General features: G+C 43.9%; 1 protein-coding gene and 1 long non-coding RNA gene across 19 annotated transcripts in view; one reads left to right on the top strand and one right to left on the bottom strand.

Annotated features, from left to right (window-relative positions):
- Window positions 1-19,100, bottom strand: part of LOC149443234 (neurexin-2-like) — a 2,355,461-nt gene that overhangs the window by 731,189 nt on the left and 1,605,172 nt on the right. The window lies entirely within an intron of this gene.
- The window catches only part of LOC149443242 (uncharacterized), a 193,626-nt gene that overhangs the window by 118,713 nt on the left and 55,813 nt on the right, over window positions 1-19,100 (top strand). The gene's annotated exons all lie outside the window — the stretch shown is intronic.

Genomic DNA, 19,100 nt, shown 5'->3' with positions numbered 1-19,100 from the left:
ATAAAGTGAAATTATGCACTTGGACTTGAAATATCCTTAAGAGGCTATGCAAAAAGAGTTCCAAGTTCAGAATGAAACAAAATAGAATGTGACCTGGTGCACCCAGTGATGTGCCTCCTTCCCTCCATTAATGTATCCATACAACCAATTTATTTGTCCTGGGACTTTAAATGAGGCACAACACATACTGTACGACCAATGAATAATTAGTTTCCAACATTGTTGTTTATTAGACTAAACACTTGCCATCCTGAGGATTTACCCCCCTTCCAGACCAGGCCTCTTTTTGCTATTCGGCGCTGCACTATTTCAACTGGTATATGCACGGCCATGCAATGCTGTACCCAAATGAAATTTACGTCATTTTTTTCACACAAATAGCGCTTTCTTTCAGTGGTATTTGATCACCTGTGCACTTTTTCGCGCTATAAACAAAAAAAGACCAAAAATTTTGAAGAAAACCGTTATTTTTTACTTTCAGCTATAAAAATATATAGTAAACTCAAAGTTAGTTATAAATTTAGGCCAAAATGTATTCTACTACATGTTTTTGGTAAAAAAAATCCAAATAAGTGTATATTGATTGCTTTGTGTGAAAGTTATAGCGTCTACAAACTATTGTGTAGATACTGCAATTTACGCCATTTTTTTGCTAAACAGTGCTGCACTAGTTTAACGGACAATTGTGCGGTCATGCAATACGGTACATAAATTAAATTTATGTTCTTTTTCCCACACAATTAGAGCTTTCTTTTGGTGGCATTTGAACACCTGTGCGCTTTTTATCTATAAACAAAAAAAGTTTTGAAAAAAAAATTCAAAATTTATTCTGCTACATCTTTTTGGTTAAAAAAAATCCCAATAAGACCTGGCTGTGCATACCCTTAAAGGGACCTTCGGCTGATACTATATACACAAATGCGCATTCTGATTGCGCATCTGGTGAGTGTGTAATCTTAACACATTTACAACACACCACCTGGATGATTACCTTGGAGCACTTATTTGAGACCAAATTTTGGATCTTCACTATTTGTGAACGCTTGTGCAATATTGAACGATTTATTAGCAACATTGTGTGCTCACTACTGTCACTTTATTAACACCTATTGTGATTGCTTGCACTTTATTTTCACTTTGCCACTTATGACTTGTATAATAATTTCATTTTGTGCTTTATACATTTCTGGGATATTCTTGATATTCTAGCGCTGCACCTATATGTTTATCAAGGTGTTAAATGTGATTACTGGTGTATTGACGGGCAAATCTAGCTAGGGTGGAAGCTCTCTCCTCCTTGGAGAACCTTATCCTGCTCTCTAGCCAGTTAGATTGGCATCTACGGGAAAGACGTGCTCAGACCTTTCGACCCACATGGGTTTTGCCAAAGATTCCAGGACCAACGGCTCCTGCCCCTACTCCGCAACCCATCAGCACTTCTGTGGTAGAACCAATGCAAATTGGCCTTCTCCGACCTGCCCTAACTCCGGAAGAAAGGCTATGCAGACAGCAAGGCAATCTATGTCTCTACTGTGGGCCCCTGCGTAGCTGCCCAGTACGACCAAGTAAGTCCAGCCAGCCCCATCCTTCGTACCTTCAGTTATCCGGGACTTTAACCACCCATGTCATTCTACCCATGTCATTGCAGGTGGCTGGGAGAGATGTCAAGTTACGGGCAGTCATTGACTCAGGAGCCTGTAGCTGTTTCCTGGACATCAAATTGGCCAAGGACCTACACATCCCCCTTCTGCCTAAGAAACAGAGACTCGACGTCTTACTCGTGGATGGCACTACTACGAGCTCTGGACCTGTTACCCAGGAAACCATTCCAATTCTAGCAATCACTGACTCCGGCCATCAGGAGTTCATTCGTTTTGATGTCATCAGATCCCCCATGTTTCCGGCCATCCTGGGAATATCCTGGTTGCAAGCCACAACCCACAGATCAATTGGCCCAAGAAGGAAATCATCTTTTCATCAGAATATTGTCTGCAACACTGTGGTGCCCCTGCTCTCACCAACTCTTCCATATGTCTCTCAGTCCAACCTTCACCAGAGGCCAGTCAATCAGTTCCCTCTATCTACCATGACTTTCTTGATGTGTTTGATAAAAAGAAGGCTGGCACGCTGCCCTCTCATCGGTCTTACGATTGCCCAATAGAGTTACTTCCAGGGGCAGAAATAGCATTTGGGTGAATTTTTCCATTGTCTGAGCTATAACTAGAATCCCTCCGACATTAGACGAGAACCTCGCTAAAGGATTCATCCGCCCCTCTTCTTCCCCTGCTGGGGCTGGTATTTTCTTTGTTGAGAAGAAAGATTGGTCTATTAGACCCTGCATTTACTACAGAGAGCTTAACAAAATTACCATTCAAAATCTGTATCCTCTTCCTCTTGAGCCCGAGTTATTCCAGAGATTCCGAACAGCCCGAGTGTTCACTAAATTAGACTTACGGGGCGCCTACAATTTAGTCCGTATAAGGGAGGGCGATGAGTGGAAGACCGCCTTCAGAACGCGCTTTGGACATTTTGAGTACCTAGTGATGCCGTTTGGGCTGTGTAATGCCCCTGCTACGTTTCAACACTTTGTAAATTATATCTTTAGAGAGTATCTTGACCTTTTCGTAATTGTCTACCTGGACGATATCCTGATTTTCTCTACTTCACTGGATCTCCATCGGGATCATGTTAGGAAGGTGCTAAACACTCTAAGGATGCATGGCTTGTATGCGAAGGCGGAGAAGTGCGAGTTTGAAAAGCAGTCCATTCAGTTCCTGGGGCTCATAATTTCTACCGAGGGGATCTCCATGGACCCTCAGAAAGTATCTCCTTTCCTGGAACGGCCTGCACCTTCAGACAGGAAAGGGGTCCAAAGATTTGTGGGCTTCGCAAATTTCTATCGGAAATTTTTCAAGGGCTTTTCTACCATCATTGCCCCTATTACCCAACTCACTCACCAGCACACACGTTTCTGCTGGAGCCACGAAGCTCAAAGAGCGTTCGAGCAGTTAAAAGATCAGTTCACTTCCACTCCAGTGTTACAGCATCCAGAACCAACACTTCCCTTCATCTTGGAGGTGGATGCATCTGAAGTTGCTATAGGAGCCAGCGCCAGGGCCCAAAGGCTCTGCTTCACCCAATAGCCTTTTGTTCTAGGAAACTGAGCCAAGCTGAAAGGAACTACGATGTGGGTGATAGGGAACTTTTAGCAATCAAGATAGCCTTTGAAGAATGGAGATACCTCTTGGAAGGAGCCAACCACCCAATTATGATTTTCGCGGATCATAAAAACCTGGAGTATCTAAGATCCGCCAAGCGCCTAGGACCTCGGCAGGCTAGATGGGCCCTATACTTCTCCAGATTCAATTTCCACACAATCTACCGCCCAGGATCCAAGAACAGGAAGGCAGATGCTCTTTCCCATATGTTCCCGGACCCAATTCCCGGCCCAGTGATATTGTCTCAGACCGAGGGGTGCAGTTTACTTCCAGGTTCTGGAGAGCCCTCTGCAAGGCCCTGAACATAGAACTCTGCCTATCGTCCGCCTACCATCCCTAGAGTAACGGCAAACTAAGCAAACAAACCAGACTTTGGAGCAATACTTACGGTGCTTCTCTAATTTCTCCCAGGATGATTGGGCATCCCTGCTCCCATTGGCAGAGTTTGCCTACAACAACTCCGTTCATTCTGCCACAAACCAGTCGCCATTTGGGGCCAACTATGGATTCCACCCTTCCTCCATACCTGATCCTGAAGCTTCAGTACCCGCAGTGCAGGACAGACTCTCCATGCTACAGAACAACTGTAAAGTCCTCCGAGAGTCTATACTGAAATCCCAGGCTGATTATAAGAAACAATACGACAGGAAATTGAGAGGAAACCCTTCTCTGAAGTTTGGAGACAAGGTTTGGCTATCAACTGCCAATCTAAAACTCCCGTGCCCATCACGTAAGTTGGGTCCAAGGTACATTGGCCCTTTCCAGATCAAGAGGGAAATAAATCCTGTGGCATTTGAGCTGTCTCTTCCGGAATCATACAAGATCCACCCAGTTTTCCACATCTCCCTACTCAAGTCCTGATCCTTTTCCAGGGAGAGTAGAACCACCTCCTTCACCGATAACAGTAGGGGAGGAGATGGAATACAAGGTTGAAGCAATTCTGGACTGCAGAAAGTGGGGAAGACAAATCCAGTACCTGGTCAGATGGAAGGGGTACCCACTTGAAGAAAGTTCCTGGGAACCAAAAGGGAATATACATGACCCCAGGCTTCTCCGAGAATTTCATTCCAAGTATCCTGAAAAGATGGCCCAGGTGGCTTCCGGAGGCTGCCCTTTAGGGGAGGGGGCACTGTCAGGGTCCTGTCCACAGCAAATGTTCTGGCCTTTCTACCAATACTCTACATGGCCGCAGAAGGACACATCAGCCTCAGTCTGGTGCCAGACGGCCTTTATAAGGAGGCTCATCACTTCCTCTGGTTGCTGGATGATCTCTAGCTCCCCGTGGTTTGTTCCTGGTTTCCGACTCGGCTTGTACTTGGACCTGTCTGCTCTACTGACCCCCTGATCTGACCTCGGCTTGGCTAAAGGATATTCTCTCTCGCTCCTCTGTGTATGACCTCGGCTATCCCCCCTGACCACGTCTGTTCTGTTTCCCACCCGGTACCTGACCTTGGCTCGAACTAACTAGCAAACATCCAAATCCCGGAAGGCTTGCATACCACGCACAGGAGCCTCCAGTCTGCAGACCTATCCCCGTGCACCAGCTGTGCTCCTGAGTGGACCACCAACCAGCACTCCTACAGGCGACCTGCGCAACTTTGGGCCAGACTCCTGCTGTCCCACTCTCAGGGGAGTCTGGAACTTAGCTGCAAGGGAAGCCCTCTCTCCATTGGCCTCCATCACCAGGTACGTGATAATTTCCCATGGCAAAAAAACCTTCTTTGCTAATGGTAAAACCTATCACATCACAGCCTTCTATAACTGTTCCTCTACTTACATGGTATACTGCCTCTCGTGCCCCTGTGGCCTTCTTTACGTGGGCCGCATGATTAGAACCTTCAGGAAAAGATTCGGTGAACACTGCCGTCTTGTGCAAGACGGCCACCCCAAGCACAGCGTCCTACGACACTTCTCCGAATTCCACCATTAGTCCATCCAAGAACTCCAAATCTGGATCATTGACTCCATACCTGACACCACCTTCACAGCTGAATGTTTCCAACTCCTATGCAAACAGTTAACCTTTTGGATCTATACTCTCAATACACTAGCCCCTGGTGGGTTAAACGAAGAAATAGAAGTCCACACTGTCTTATAAACACCACTTCATTAGTCTGTACCCGTCACCTAGACGCCATCTTTCTTGACATATAACCCCTTTCAGATTTTCCAAGTATTCCCTCACCTACATCCATAATGCATGACAACCCTGATGCAACACGCATGGATGCATCACACAGGCCCTCCCTGCATCAATATATATATATATATATATATATATATATTTAGGTACGCACATATTTCTGACTCATAAACACACACATGTATTCCCTTTTTCTTCATTTTCTATTTTATAGATACACTATATACCATTTAAAAAAAAAAAAAAAAAAAATTATATATATATATATATATATATACACACATACATATATATATACAAATTTATTATTGTCTATCGATTTTCCATATGTGCGTGTTTGTGCATGCGCATATATGTTTGTGGACATGCACCAACACATCACATACTCTCCATCATAACCCAATGAGAGACCACCCTGTAGATCATCCATTTTTCTATATTTTTTATGTGTGTGTATGTGTATACGTATCTATACATATAGATATGCGTGTATATGTATATACTTTTAATCACATTCCATTTATTTTATTTTTATTATTTTTCATTTTTCTTATCCCACTCTGCTTTGTCATAATTTGGTCCACGCCACACCCTATTTTTGGGTTGCCATGCCCTTTGCCAACGAGTCTTTATATTCAGTATTATTATTTTTTATTTTGTATTGCATCCACATATTATAATTTCTGACATTCCTTATCACCCCATCCCTTTTTCCCTTTTCCCTTGCATGTGCCTTCCTCCCCCCCCTTCCCCCCATTTATTTGCATATAACTCTTTATCAGAACGATCTGTGTTCCCCAAAATGTACCAAGAGACATTGCCATTACTATGTGAAGAACACACACTAGAACATTTTATTATTATTATACAGTATTTATAAAGCGCCAACAGTTCGCTCAGCGCTATACATTACATTGGGAGACAGAACATGCGACAGTACAATAACAAAACAATGCGATACACGAGGGGTTCGAGGGCCCTGTTCTTTGGAGCTTACAATCTAGGAGGGAGGGGATAGTGGTACAGGAGGAAATAGCTGTGGGGGATGGAGTGGTAGGAAGAGTGGAGGATGTTGGGAATTAGCAGGGGGTGGGGTAGGCTTCCCTGAAGAGGTGGGTTTTCAGGATGCGCCTACAGGAGAGGAGAGTAGGTGATAGTCTGATGGATAGGGGTAGGGAGTATGAGTGATGCCCTGGAGAAGTCCTGGAGGCGGGCATGGGAGGAGGAGACTAGGGAACTAGAGAGAAGGAGGTCTTGTGAGGAGCGGAGAGTGCGTGTAGGGTGGTACTTGGATATTAGGTCGGTGATGTAGTTTGGGGCAGTATGATGGACAGCTTTGTACGTCAGTGTTAGGATTTTGAATTTGATTTGTTGGCCAATCGGAAAACAGGGGAGGGATTGGCAGAGGGGAGTGGCGGAAACGGAGCGGTTGGTAAGGTGGATGAGTCTGGCTGCCGTATTCAGGATCGACTGAAGCGGGGATAGCCTGTGGTGAGGCAGGCCAGTGAGGAGGGAGTTGCAGTAATCGAGTCGTGATATGATGAGGGAGTGGATGAGCTGCTTAGTGGTTTCTGGGGTTAGGAACGTGCGTATTTTGGCGATGTTGCGGAGGTGGAGTCTGCATGAGTTTGTTAGTGATTGGACTTGGGGCTGGAAGGATAGATTGGAGTCAAGAATGACACCAAGTACTCTGGCCTGCGAGGTGGGCCTGATGGTGGCATTGTTGGACGTCATGTCTGAAGTCAGGGGGGGGTGGTGTGCGGGCTGGGGGGAAGACTAGGAGCTCGGTTTTGGAGAGGTTCAGTTTAAGGAAGTGGAGTGACATCCAATCTGATATGTCGTTCAGTAGGTTTGTGATTCTGAGGGGGTGAGGAGAGGGGTCGAGAGATAGATTTGCGTGTCGTTGGCATAGAGGTGATAGTTGAAGCCGTGAGAGTGTATGAGTTGGCCAATGGAGAAGAGAAGGGGCCCGAGGACAGAGCCTTGAGGGACCCCAACAGAGAGGGGGAGTGAGGGGGAGGTGGTAGCGTTATAGGTAACGCTGAAGGAGCGTTGTGATAGGTAGGACGAGAGCCAGGAGAGAGCGGAATCTCTGAAGCCAAGGGAGTGTAGTTTTTCGAGGAGGAGGGGGTGGTCAACTGTGTCGAAAGCCGCGGAGAGGTCGAGGAGTAGGAGCACTGAATAGTGGCCATTAGCTTTGGCGGTTAGCAGGTCGTTGGAGAGTTTGATTAAGGTTGTTTTGGTGGAGTGTAGGGGACGGGAGCCGGACTGTAGGGGATCGAGGAGGTTGTTGTTGTTGAGGTGGGAGCTTAGGCGATTGTACACTAAGCGCTCAAGGAGCTTGGATGTGAATGGCAGCAGGGAGATGGGTCTAAGGTTGTTTGGGTCAGTGGGGTCCAGGGAGAGCTTTTTAAGTATGGGGGTGATGTGCGCGTGCTTTAGAGGGGAGAGGAATGTGCCTGAAGAGAGGGAGAGATTAAAGATGTGGGTGAGGGAGCGTAGGTTGGAGGAGGAGGGAGGTCGTAGGAGTTGTGAGGGCACAAGGTCGAGGGGGCAGGTGGTGGGATGAGCTTCAGAGAAGACCTTGGTGACCTCCTCAATGGTAGTAAGGTCGAAGGAGTGGAGTGTTGAGGGGGCTTCAGTGTGAGGAAACATTATGTTGGTATATTGTTTTATTATGTCAGTCGGTCCCTGTCTCCCCTCTGGCAATGCTCCAATCCCTATCCACCGATCTAACCTGCTGACACTTTCCCCCAGCTGCCGAAATCATCCCGCCCCATCCGAGCTTCTGCCTATAAAGCACCAGAGTCCCCAACAGCCAATCAGGTCTGAAGAAGAAGCAAGTGCTTCGAAACACGTCACCTGACCCTGTTGTTGCCTTGCCATTGGTCGCCCGCCGAGGTCCCAACTTGCAGTTCACGCTGGTTTATGTGCCATTTTCAAAAACTCTCTGCATTGCTGACTACTGACGGCTGCATCTCTGCTCATCCTGCTTGACCAGGACCCATCTACACATCACTGGCAGACTGAGGGCTTATCAAAGGAATTCTTTTACCATGCTTTAACACTTCTTATGTTTGTGAGTAGTACAGTGAGGAACAGAAGTATTTGAACACCCTGCGATTTTGCAAGTTCTCCCACTTAGAAATCATGGAGAAGTCTGAAATTCACATTGTAAGTGCATTCCCACTGAGAGACAGAATTTAAAAAAAAAAATCAGGAAATCACATTGTATGATTTTTAAAGAATTTATTTGTCTCGCACTGCTGAACATAAGTATTTGAACACCTGAGAAAATCAGTGTTGATATTTGGTACAGAAGCCTATATATATATATATATATATATATATATATATACACACACATATATATATATATATATATATATATATATATATATATATATATACACACACACACACACATATATATATATATGAGGAACAGAAATATTTAAACACCCTGCGATTTTGCAAGTTCTCCTACTTAGAAATCATGCAGGGGTCTGAAATTCACATTGTAGGGGCATTCCCACTCTGAGAGACAGAATTAAAAAAAAAATTTCAGGAAATCACATTGTATGATTTTTAAAGAATTTGTCTTGCACTGCTGAACATAAGTATTTGAACACCTAAGAAACAGCAAGAATTCTGGCTCTCAAAGACCTGTTACTGTGCCTTTAAAAAGTCCACCTCTACTCCACTCATTAATCTAACTTAGTAGCACCTGTCTGAGCTCTTTAAAGACACCTGTCCACCCCACAGTCAGTCAGATGCCAACTACTACCATGGGCAAGATCAAAGAGCTGTCAAAAGACACCACAGACAAAATTGTGGACCTCCACAAGGCTGGAAAGGGCTACGGGGCAATTGCCAAGCAGCTTGCTGAAAATAGATCAACTGTTGGAGCAATTGTGAGAAAATTGAAGAGGCAAAAGACGACTGTCAGTCTCCCTCGGACTGGGGCTCCATGCAAGATCTCACCGCGTGGGGTATCACTGATGATAAGAAAGGTGAGGAATCAGCCCAGAACTACAAGGGAGGAGCTGGTCAATGACATGAAGAGAGCTGGGACCACAGTTTCAAAGGTCACTGTCGGTAGAACACTACGCCGTCATGGTTTCAAATCATGCATTGCACGGAAGGTTCCGCTGCTCAAGTCATCACATGTCCAGGCCTGTCTGAAGTTTGCCAATGACTATCTGGATGATCCAGAGGAGGCATGGGAGAAAGTCATGTGGTCAGATGAGACCAAAGTAGAACTTTTTGGTCTAAACTTCACTCGTCACATTTGGAGGAAAAAGAAGGATGAGTTGCATCCCAAGAACACCATCCCTACTGTGAAGCATGGGGGTGGTAACATCATGCTTTGGGGGTGCTTTTCTGTGAAGGGGACAGGACGACTGCACTGTATTAAGGAGAGGATGAATGGGGCCATTTATTGTGAGATTTTGAGCAACAACCTCCTTCCTTCAGTCAGAGCATTGAAGATGGGTCGTGGCTGGGTCTTCCAACGTGACAACGACCTGAAGCACACAGCCAGGATAACCAAGGAGTGGCTCCGTAAGAAGCATATCAAGGTTCTGGAGCGGCCTAGCCAGTCTCCAGACCTAAATCCAATAGAACATCTTTGGAGGGAGCTGAAACTCTGTGTTGCTCAGTGACAGCCCCGAAACCTGACAGATCTAGAGGAGATCTGTGTGGAGGAGTGGGCCAAAATCCCTGTTGCAGTGTGTGCAAACCTGGTCAAGAACTACAGGAAACATTTGACCTCTGTAATTGCAAACAAAGGCTTCTGTACCAAATATCAACACTGATTTTCTCAGGTGTTCAAATACTTATGTTCAGCAGTGCGAGACAAATAAATTCTTTAAAAATCATACAATGTGATTTCCTGATTTTTTTTTTTAAATTCTGTCTCTGAGTGGGAATGCACCTACAATGTGAATTTCAGACTTCTCCATGATTTCTAAGTGGGAGAACTTGCAAAATCGCAGGGTGTTCAAATACTTCTGTTCCTCACTGTATTTACACCTCGTTACCAATACATTTTTAACCCTCTACAATGAGATTGCTGCTCCCTTGTGTCCAATTTATCTTCTACAGAGTTCTGTTTTGCTCTATGGGGAGCTGCCTTCGTCAACCATCCTCTATCTAGGACTCTTGGACTATGGACTTTATGTCTCTATTATCATTTGTCGCTTTATCGCCACCCAATTTTGATCTCATTATTATTTTACTTTTATTCCCCTATTTTAATTCTCCCACTTTATCCGTTATTTGTCACTAACCATGTCTAGACTTTTAGATGTGTGGTCCTCTCCCAGCATTGTTTTGTCTTTTTATTTGTAGAAACAAAGATAAAAGGTGCTACAAGACACTGCATCTCACAGATCCGTTTCTACAATACATTCTAAAAAGTCCTCTAAATCCCTTAGTTCAAGATTCTGTATACTCAGATAGCGACTTATTAGTGCCTGCTCTGAAGTGGAAGCTAGCAAGGTGCAGACTGCATATGCAAAAAATAGAGCAGAGTTAGTAACTCAGACAGCAGAGTTGGAAACTCAGTCAGCATGCCAAAAAGCAGAGTTGGAAACTCAGTCAGCACGTCATAAATCTGACTAACACGTGTAGTTCTTTTATCTCAGTAGCTCCATGGGCTGGCTGATACGTGTAGTCCTTATCTCAGCAGGTCCGTGGGCTGGCTGACACTTGTAGTTCTTATCTCAGCAGGTCCATGGGCTGGCTGAAACTTGTAGTCCATATTTCAGCAGGTCTGTGGGCTGGCTGACACTTGTATTCCATATCTCAGCAGGTGGGGGCTGACTGACACTTATAGTCCATATCAAAGCAGGTCTGTGGTCTCGGCAGGTTTGTGGGCTGGTTGACACTTGTGGTCCATACCTCAGCAGGTCTGTGGGCTGGCTGGCATCTGGGGCTGGTAAAACCCCACATTCATGGAGGCTGTAATGTTCCGGCTACAGAGCAGGCTAGGTTTTGCACATGCCATGACGGCGGGTGGAGAACTTCCTGGGTTGCCATGGAGCTGCCGGAATGCTCTGTGACACAGGAAGTGACTGTGTTATCTAGAGGCTGTCTCTCTACCTCTCTCTCATGTTGTGCAGCTCTGTGGTTACTGCAGAGGCTAATGTGTCTCTATGAGCTCCACCTGTTTACCTAAGCACTCTATTGCTCCAGCCTGGGTCTTTCTGTTGCTCTGCTCCCTCTAGGTCGCTTCAGCTGTCTGCCTGTTTACCTTGGATGCATGCACATGTATTATGACTCTGAGATGTGGGTTAGGTTATATTCCCTTTTAGGCTGTTGCTAAAAGCTGCAGCTTCAAGCACTGAAGATCTAATGGAGAGATATTTTTTTTTCTTTTTCCTTTTTATTTGTTATTTATTTATTTGATTTTTGCTTCTTTTTAAAAGAGTGTTATCTGCGTACCTTTTTGGCCGAAATAAGACTCCCAAAAGTAGCCACCTCTTTACAGAGATTCCACTTGAAGGTTCAGTATCTTTTAGGGATCCAATGGACTGCAATATTGATACAGATCTGAAGAGGATGTACAGTGTGGCAGGACCATCCCCTATGGCCCTCAAAATTTGGGTGGCAGAAATGGAGTCCTGTGTTTCAGGAGAAGTGCAGTTCTTCAGGATAGCTGTGGACTTCATTGCTGAAGAGGCATTGGATCTAGTCAGAATGACAGCAAAGTTAATGGCTCACACAGTAACACTTAAAGAGCCTTATGGGTAAAGCATTGGTCTGCTGACCGTGCCTCTAACACAGCCTTGGCTCGATTCTGATGGGAAGCCCCATTTTGTCAAGATCTTTAAAGCTGCCATTCAGCAGGTATCCGGTGGGAAGTCAGGCCTTATCCTGCAGGAGAAGAGATGACAATGTCATTCCTTTCCCTCTTTCAGAAGAGTTAAGAATCGTTTCAAAGAAGCCAGTGCATACAGGCCTGGTGGGCCATTTTTCAGACATTAGAAGAATGTCAGTGCAGCATTTCCCAAGGGAGCCAAGTCCAAATCAAGCCAGCCAGTTAGGTCTTCTGACAAGGCCTTTGGAAGGAGTCTCTGCCCAGCCCTCTCAAGTGGGAGCAAAATCAGCTCTATTCAGGAAGGTCTGGATAGAAGAAGTGGAGGATGCGTGAATTCTGGATATCATCTGAAGTGGATATCTGCTAGAATTTGCAAAAAGGCCCCTCAGTATTACTTTGGGGGAATTTGGGTACCAATATGTCCAGATAAACTGAATTGTTTGCACGCATATATAAAAGAATTGTTAACAGCTATTTTTCTTGTACCAAGACAAGAATAGGGCAAAGGCAAGTGTTCCTCAGTGGACTTGGCAGGCACCTATCTGCATGCCCCTATAGTTCTGGCTCATTATCGCTTTCTCAGGTTTGCGTAAAAGCGGCACTTTTTTTGCCATTTGGGCTTTGCACCGCTCCCAGAACCTTCACAAGGCTGCTGTCAGCCATTATAGCTCTTCTGAGACTCAGGGGTCTTCAGATATTTAATTAAATCAATGACATCCTTCTCTTGGCCTGTCAAGGAGTCTTCTGATGGATCACATGTCTCTAATCTGTAACACGCTCAAATGCTTTGGGTGGATACTCAACCATCAAAAGAGTCAACTGCAATCAACACAGTTCCTGCTATATCTTTCTCCCCCAGAAGAAAGTTCAAAAGATCCAGACTCAGACGAGGGAAGTAATGAGCAGGCCTTGAGAGTGCATGTAGTACCTGAAACATCTGTTATCTATCATCCCATTTGTTCCTTGGGTCACATGTTGAAAGGAAGTTTCACTTTTTGTGTCCTTCACTAGTGGGATCATCATGTTTTGAACCAGATGATCCTCATACCAGGTCTGATAGCCGTTTATTAACCTGGTGGATGGTTTTGCGCAATCGAAATGGCAGTGTCCCTCTCAAGCCTCCAGAACCAGGCTGGTGGGTTGGGGGAGCCCACAGCCTTGGTAACCAGGTTCAAGGTCATTAGAAGAGGTGGACTACGCAGAGTTCTTATCTGCCTAGAGTTAGTAGCTTCCCGATTCACTTGTCCTGTCAAGCAGGTACCAGAAGCTTGCCTCTCCTGAGAGTAGCCTGCCAAATATTCCTTTGAGCATAAGGGAATTTACCCTTTCTTCATACCTCCCAGGAATGGAAAATATTAAGGCGGGCCAGAGTCAGAGTTTTGTAGATCACAGCGAATGGGGCCTCGATTCAGAATTGTGGAAAAAGCCTGGACGACACCAGGCATGAATCTGATGGTGTCAGCAAGGAACTTCCAGCTTCCCTCTATTTCTCCTAATTCAGGACCAGCAAACCTTGGGCCAAGATGTCCTTTGCAGGCCATGGAGGTTTTGCCTAGTTCACATCTTTCCTCCAATCCCTCTAATTCTAAGGGTTCTCCTGAAGATACAACACAAAGTGGGAGCAATAATAGCCCTGCTGTTTTGGTTGAGCCGGCCTTGGTTTCCCCTTGTATAGAGGATAAGGCTAGAATAAGCAATTCCACCCCCAGTTTGTTTGGATCTCCTGGTTCAGAACCTCACGAGTTGGAAACTAATGTCTTGGAAGTTGAGAGGTGGTCTCTAAGATATCTGGAGCTGTCAAAGGGCGTAGTTGACACCTTGTTGCAAGCTAGGAAAAAGTCAACTATTTCGACCTTCCATCAGGTATGGAAAGCCTTTCTTTTGGGGCTCTTTCTGGCAAAAATTGGAATGCTTTAACTCCCTCAGTATCTAATGTTCTTAAATTCCTGCAAAACAGTTTAAAAGTGGCCTGGCTTATAGTTAGTTTCAGATTCAAGTTTCAGTCCTCTTGGCCATGGCAAGTAAATGATGGGCCTTTAACCCTTTGGTCATTCATTTTCTGAAGGCAGCAGTGAAGATTAGATCACTAGTGGGAATTTGTCACTTCGTTTAAATGCCTTGCTGGCACCACCATTTTACCCGATAACTTTGTGTTCCTTATTCCATGTGGCTCTGAGGACATACTGTATTTCCTGATGGCAATTGCTACCACAAGAAGAGTATCTGACATGTATGCCTTTTTAGCTAGAGAGCCATACGGCTGGGATCCTCCAAGACAGGGTCATTCTGAGACAGGTCCAAAATTTCTTCCAATAAATTTCAACTTCATCCAATATAAGTTGGGAGTCCACACTTTCACCTTTTCTGCAAAATGAGTCAGAGAATGAGTGGAAGGAGTATATCTGAAATGCACGGAGCACATCTGTGAACGAGATAGTCTTTATACCTTCCATCAAGGTCCAAGAAAGGGCTTCACGGTACTACCCAAGATCATGTCTTCGTGGATTGTCAAGACTATTCAGATTGTCTACAAAGTCCTAGGCTTGCAACCACCTTTGGAAGTAAGAGCTAATTAACGAGAAGCACCTCAGTTTTATGGGCAGCTTACGCTAAAGTGCCAGCAAAGGCAGTTTGCAGGACAGCAAGCTGGAGCATGGCAAATGCATTTATTTGCCACCACAGAATGAGTATGGTTTTTCCATTGGTGCAGTCTTTTTTGGATCTACAGTCATTGCAGCGGCTGTCAGTAATACAGGTATATACGCAGCATTCAGTTTGTTTGTGTCTTTTTTCCCCTCCCTTTGTTCCTTTTGGCATTGCTTGGTACATCCTGTGATAGGCGGGCATGGGGAAGTCCAGGAATATGGAAAATTGTATTCCATACTTACAGTAATTTTCCTTTCCTGGATCCTCCCCATGTCAGCCAGGGATTCCTACCCAGTCTCAATCACAAGGAGCGATATGTTGAATGCTGAGTGGGGGGACACAGCCGCTCTTATAGGCTAGAAAAGAGGTTGTCCTGGAGGGATCAGAGAGGGCGGAGCTAACCCGTGGTAGGCTGACATGGAAAGGAAAGGAAAATTACGGTAAGTATGGAATACAATTTTCCCTAATATATACCGTACATACACACACATACTGTGTGTCTATATATATATATATACATATATATATATATATATATATATATATATATATATAGATACATACACACACACACTTGTGTTCAAAATAATAGCAGTGTGTTGAAAAAAGTGAATAAAGCTCAAAATCCTTCTAATACCTTTTATTTCCATACACACAAATGCATTGGGAACACTACACATTCCATTCCAAATCAAAACATGAAGAAAAATATATCAAATTTGTGTTGTTCCTCTAAACAAATTGAAGAAAAGTGAATATTAGACTGTTCAAAAAAATAGCAGTGTTTGTATTCTTCTTTACAAACTCAAACATTCACTATATAAACTGAAAAATGTTTGAAGATTTTACTTTCCTTTGAATCACTTAATTCATATTTAGTTGTATAAGCACTGTTTCTGAGAACTGCTGTACATCTGTGTTGCATGGAGTAAACCAACTTCTGGCACCTGTGAACAGGTATTCCAGCCCAGGATGATTGGACTACATTCCACAGTTCTTCTCTATTTCTTGGTTTTGCCTCAGAAACTGCATTTTTGATGTCACCCCACAAGTTTTCTATTGGATTAAGATCCGGGATTGGGCTGGCCACTCCATAACGTTAATCTTGTTGGTCTGGAGCCAAGATGTTGCACGTTTACTGGTGTGTTTGGGGTCGTTGTCTTGTTGGAACACCCATTTCAAGGGCATTTTCTCTTCAGCATAAGGCAGCATGACCTCTTCAAGTATTCTGATGTATTCAAATTGATCCATGATCCCTGGTATGCGATAAATAGGCCCAACACCGTAGTATGAGAAACATTACCATATCATGATGCTTGCGCAACCATGCTTCACTGTCTTCACAGTGTACTGTGGCTTGAATTCAGAGTTTGGGGGTCATCTGACAAACTGTCTCCGGCCACTAGACCCAAAAAGAACAATCTTACTTTCATCAGTCCACAAAATGTTGTGCCATTTCTCTTCAGGCCAGTCAATGTGCTATTTGGCAAATTGTAACCTCTTCAGCACGTCTTTTTTTCAACAGTGGGACTTTGCGGGGGCTTCTTGCAGATAGCTTGGCTTCACATAGGCGTCTTCTAATTGTAACAGTACTCACAGGTAACTTTAGACCTTTGATCTTCCTAGAGCTGATTGTTGGCTGTGTCCTTGCCATTTTGGCTATTCTTCTATCCATTCGAATGGTAGTTTTTCGCTTTCTTCCACGTCTTTCAGGTTTTGGTTGTCATTTGAAAGCATTTGCGATCATTTTAGCTGAGCAGCCTATCATTTTCTGCACTTCTTTATATGTTTTTCCCTCTCCAGTCAACTTTTTATCAAGGTACGCTGTTCTTCTGAACAATGTCTGGAATGACCCATTTTCCTCAGAATTTCAGAGAGAAATGCACTGTAACCAGCATGTACAACATTTGCTGCCTTCCTTCCTTAAATAAGGGCAATAATTGCCACCTGTTTTTCAAAGAATGAATGACCTCACTAATAGAACTCTACACTGCTATTATTTTGAACATGCCCCTTTCAATTAGTGATTCAATTACACAGAATCAGCAGCATGCATGTCATGACTGTTGGGTCTGTTGGATCTCTATTACTCTAGTACACCTGCTAGTAAATTATTTGCACACAACTGTATATATATATATGTGTGTGTGTGTGTGTATATATATATATATATATATATATATATATACACACACACACACACATATTGTGGCAGTGTGGTATCCTGCCACTGTGGAAATCATGGCGGTGACCTAGGATTCTCAACCATACAGGTTGAGGGGCTCCAGGCAGTTCTCGTAATGCAGAGGAAACTGGCTTATCAGTTTCCTCTTTGGTTTGTAAAGCCTGTTTTGGGACCTCTGGCCTGGAGATTTCTAAGAGATTTGGGAGGGATGAAATCTCCAATCCTGGGTCCAGGTTTTGAGAGCAGCCAGCACACTGATTGCGCAGGTGTGTGCAGGCCTTTTTGTAGAGGCCCAAACCATGATTCTGGGCTCTAATCCGGCAGACAGGAGGTCACTGCCTTGGAGTCAGGTGGGCTTCACCTAGGAGAGGTGGAAGCCAGAGCAGCTAGAGGCTCGCTGTGTGCAAAACAACCATTTTGGATAGAGTCTGCAGGAGACAGACGTAAATCGATGTACATGCCAGGAGGCTGAATATTTTGTTGCATTTGTTGGATGATGGATACCCCTGTGTGGGAAGCATGTTATTGAACTTTTGTTTAAATAAAAGTGGGCTAAAAGGCCTTTAAAAAGAAGAAGCGACTTGCTGTGTGCTTTAAAAAAAGAAAGCTCTACCATTTTGATGCACGTTCCTACAATATATGTGTGTGTGTGTGTATATATACACTGTATATATAATATGTTCCTTCTTATAATATTTATATACAAAGATAGTTTAGATCTGGACAATAGACAATGTTCCCCTCTCTTTGGCCTACTCATGATGGATGAGAAATGGTCATTTATCTGAATGCTACATTTAATGAATATGGCTATAACATCATTTGTTTTGTTGAAGTAATTAAGGACATAATGTTGAGTATAGTGAAGGTGTATAGTAGAACAAAACACATTCTTAGATTATGGTTTACATTACATATACTTACCTCTGTGCTCCTCCTGAGTAAATGGATCTATTGGCCTGGAAAAAACATTAAGAAGTTTCTCCTTCAACCAGTTGAGGAGTGTGAACTTTCTATATATGTTGATATTGCATAGTAGATAGGCTAACCCAGGTTGGTGTCTAGAAACAATATACTAGAGGACATGTAATATACAAATTAATGTCAAACATATATTTGGATACTGTACTAATTGTTTTTATATTTCAATCTTTTTATTAAAATTTCAAGGATAAGTTCACCTTTGGGAATATGTAACATGTTTGTCACATACCTGATAGGTCTGCCGGAATTCCCTTACATTGCCCCCCCCCCTTAGGGGGATCCTCCGAATGCTAACCATAGTCCATTTTTTAGGATGAAGACGGAGGTAAGGCTGGCCATACATTATACAATTATCTGCAGATTTTTGGTTTAGATTTACCAAAAACCATATAATAGGAGGACAAACCTAAACAACACTTTCAGTTGTATCCAATTAGGCAGGCCCTTGCACTACATAGTTGAAGGTAAATCTAAAGGAAATTGGGCAGAAAATCTGCAGATAATTGTATAATGTATGGCCAGCCTTAGTCTGCACCAACCGTGGAGCATGAACATTAGAGGAAGGTTCCCAAGAATAATCTTCTGGGCTGTAGCCTTTCCATTTAATGAGCAACTGAGTCTGACCCCCCCTTTTCCTGCAACCTAGGATGGCTTCAACCTCATATTCTTCATTTCCTTCAACAAGCAGTGGAGCTGGAGCCTCTAGTTCCCGATCAGGAAATGGATTTGAAATAGTCCGTTTTAATAATGAAGCATGAAACACATGGTGAATTCTTAAGCTCTCAGGCAGAGTTAACTCAGAAGTTACAGCATTAATCCTCCTCTTTACAGAAAAAGGCCCGATATATCGTGGTCCCAAGTTCTTTGAGGGAAAGGCCAATTTTAAGTGAGCAGTTGATAGCCATACCTTATCTCCAGGTTCTAGATCCAGATTACCTCTCTTCTTCTTATCAAAACACCTTTTATAGTTTGCTTGAGATTTAGCAATGGTTTCTTGTAGGAACTGGTTATTAGACCTCCAAAATTCCAGACGATCCTGCACAGCTGGTACTGAGGATTCTTGAGGCAAATCTGGCAGAAAGGAAGGATGAAATCCATAAT

Source organism: Staurois parvus, unplaced genomic scaffold, assembly GCF_062004578.1.
Source record: "Staurois parvus isolate SC_StPar_1 unplaced genomic scaffold, SC_StPar_1.0 ptg000866l, whole genome shotgun sequence".
In the NCBI taxonomy this organism is placed as follows: domain Eukaryota; kingdom Metazoa; phylum Chordata; class Amphibia; order Anura; family Ranidae; genus Staurois; species Staurois parvus.
Note: the sequence above shows the minus strand (reverse complement) of the source record. Positions and strands in the feature narration are given on the sequence as shown.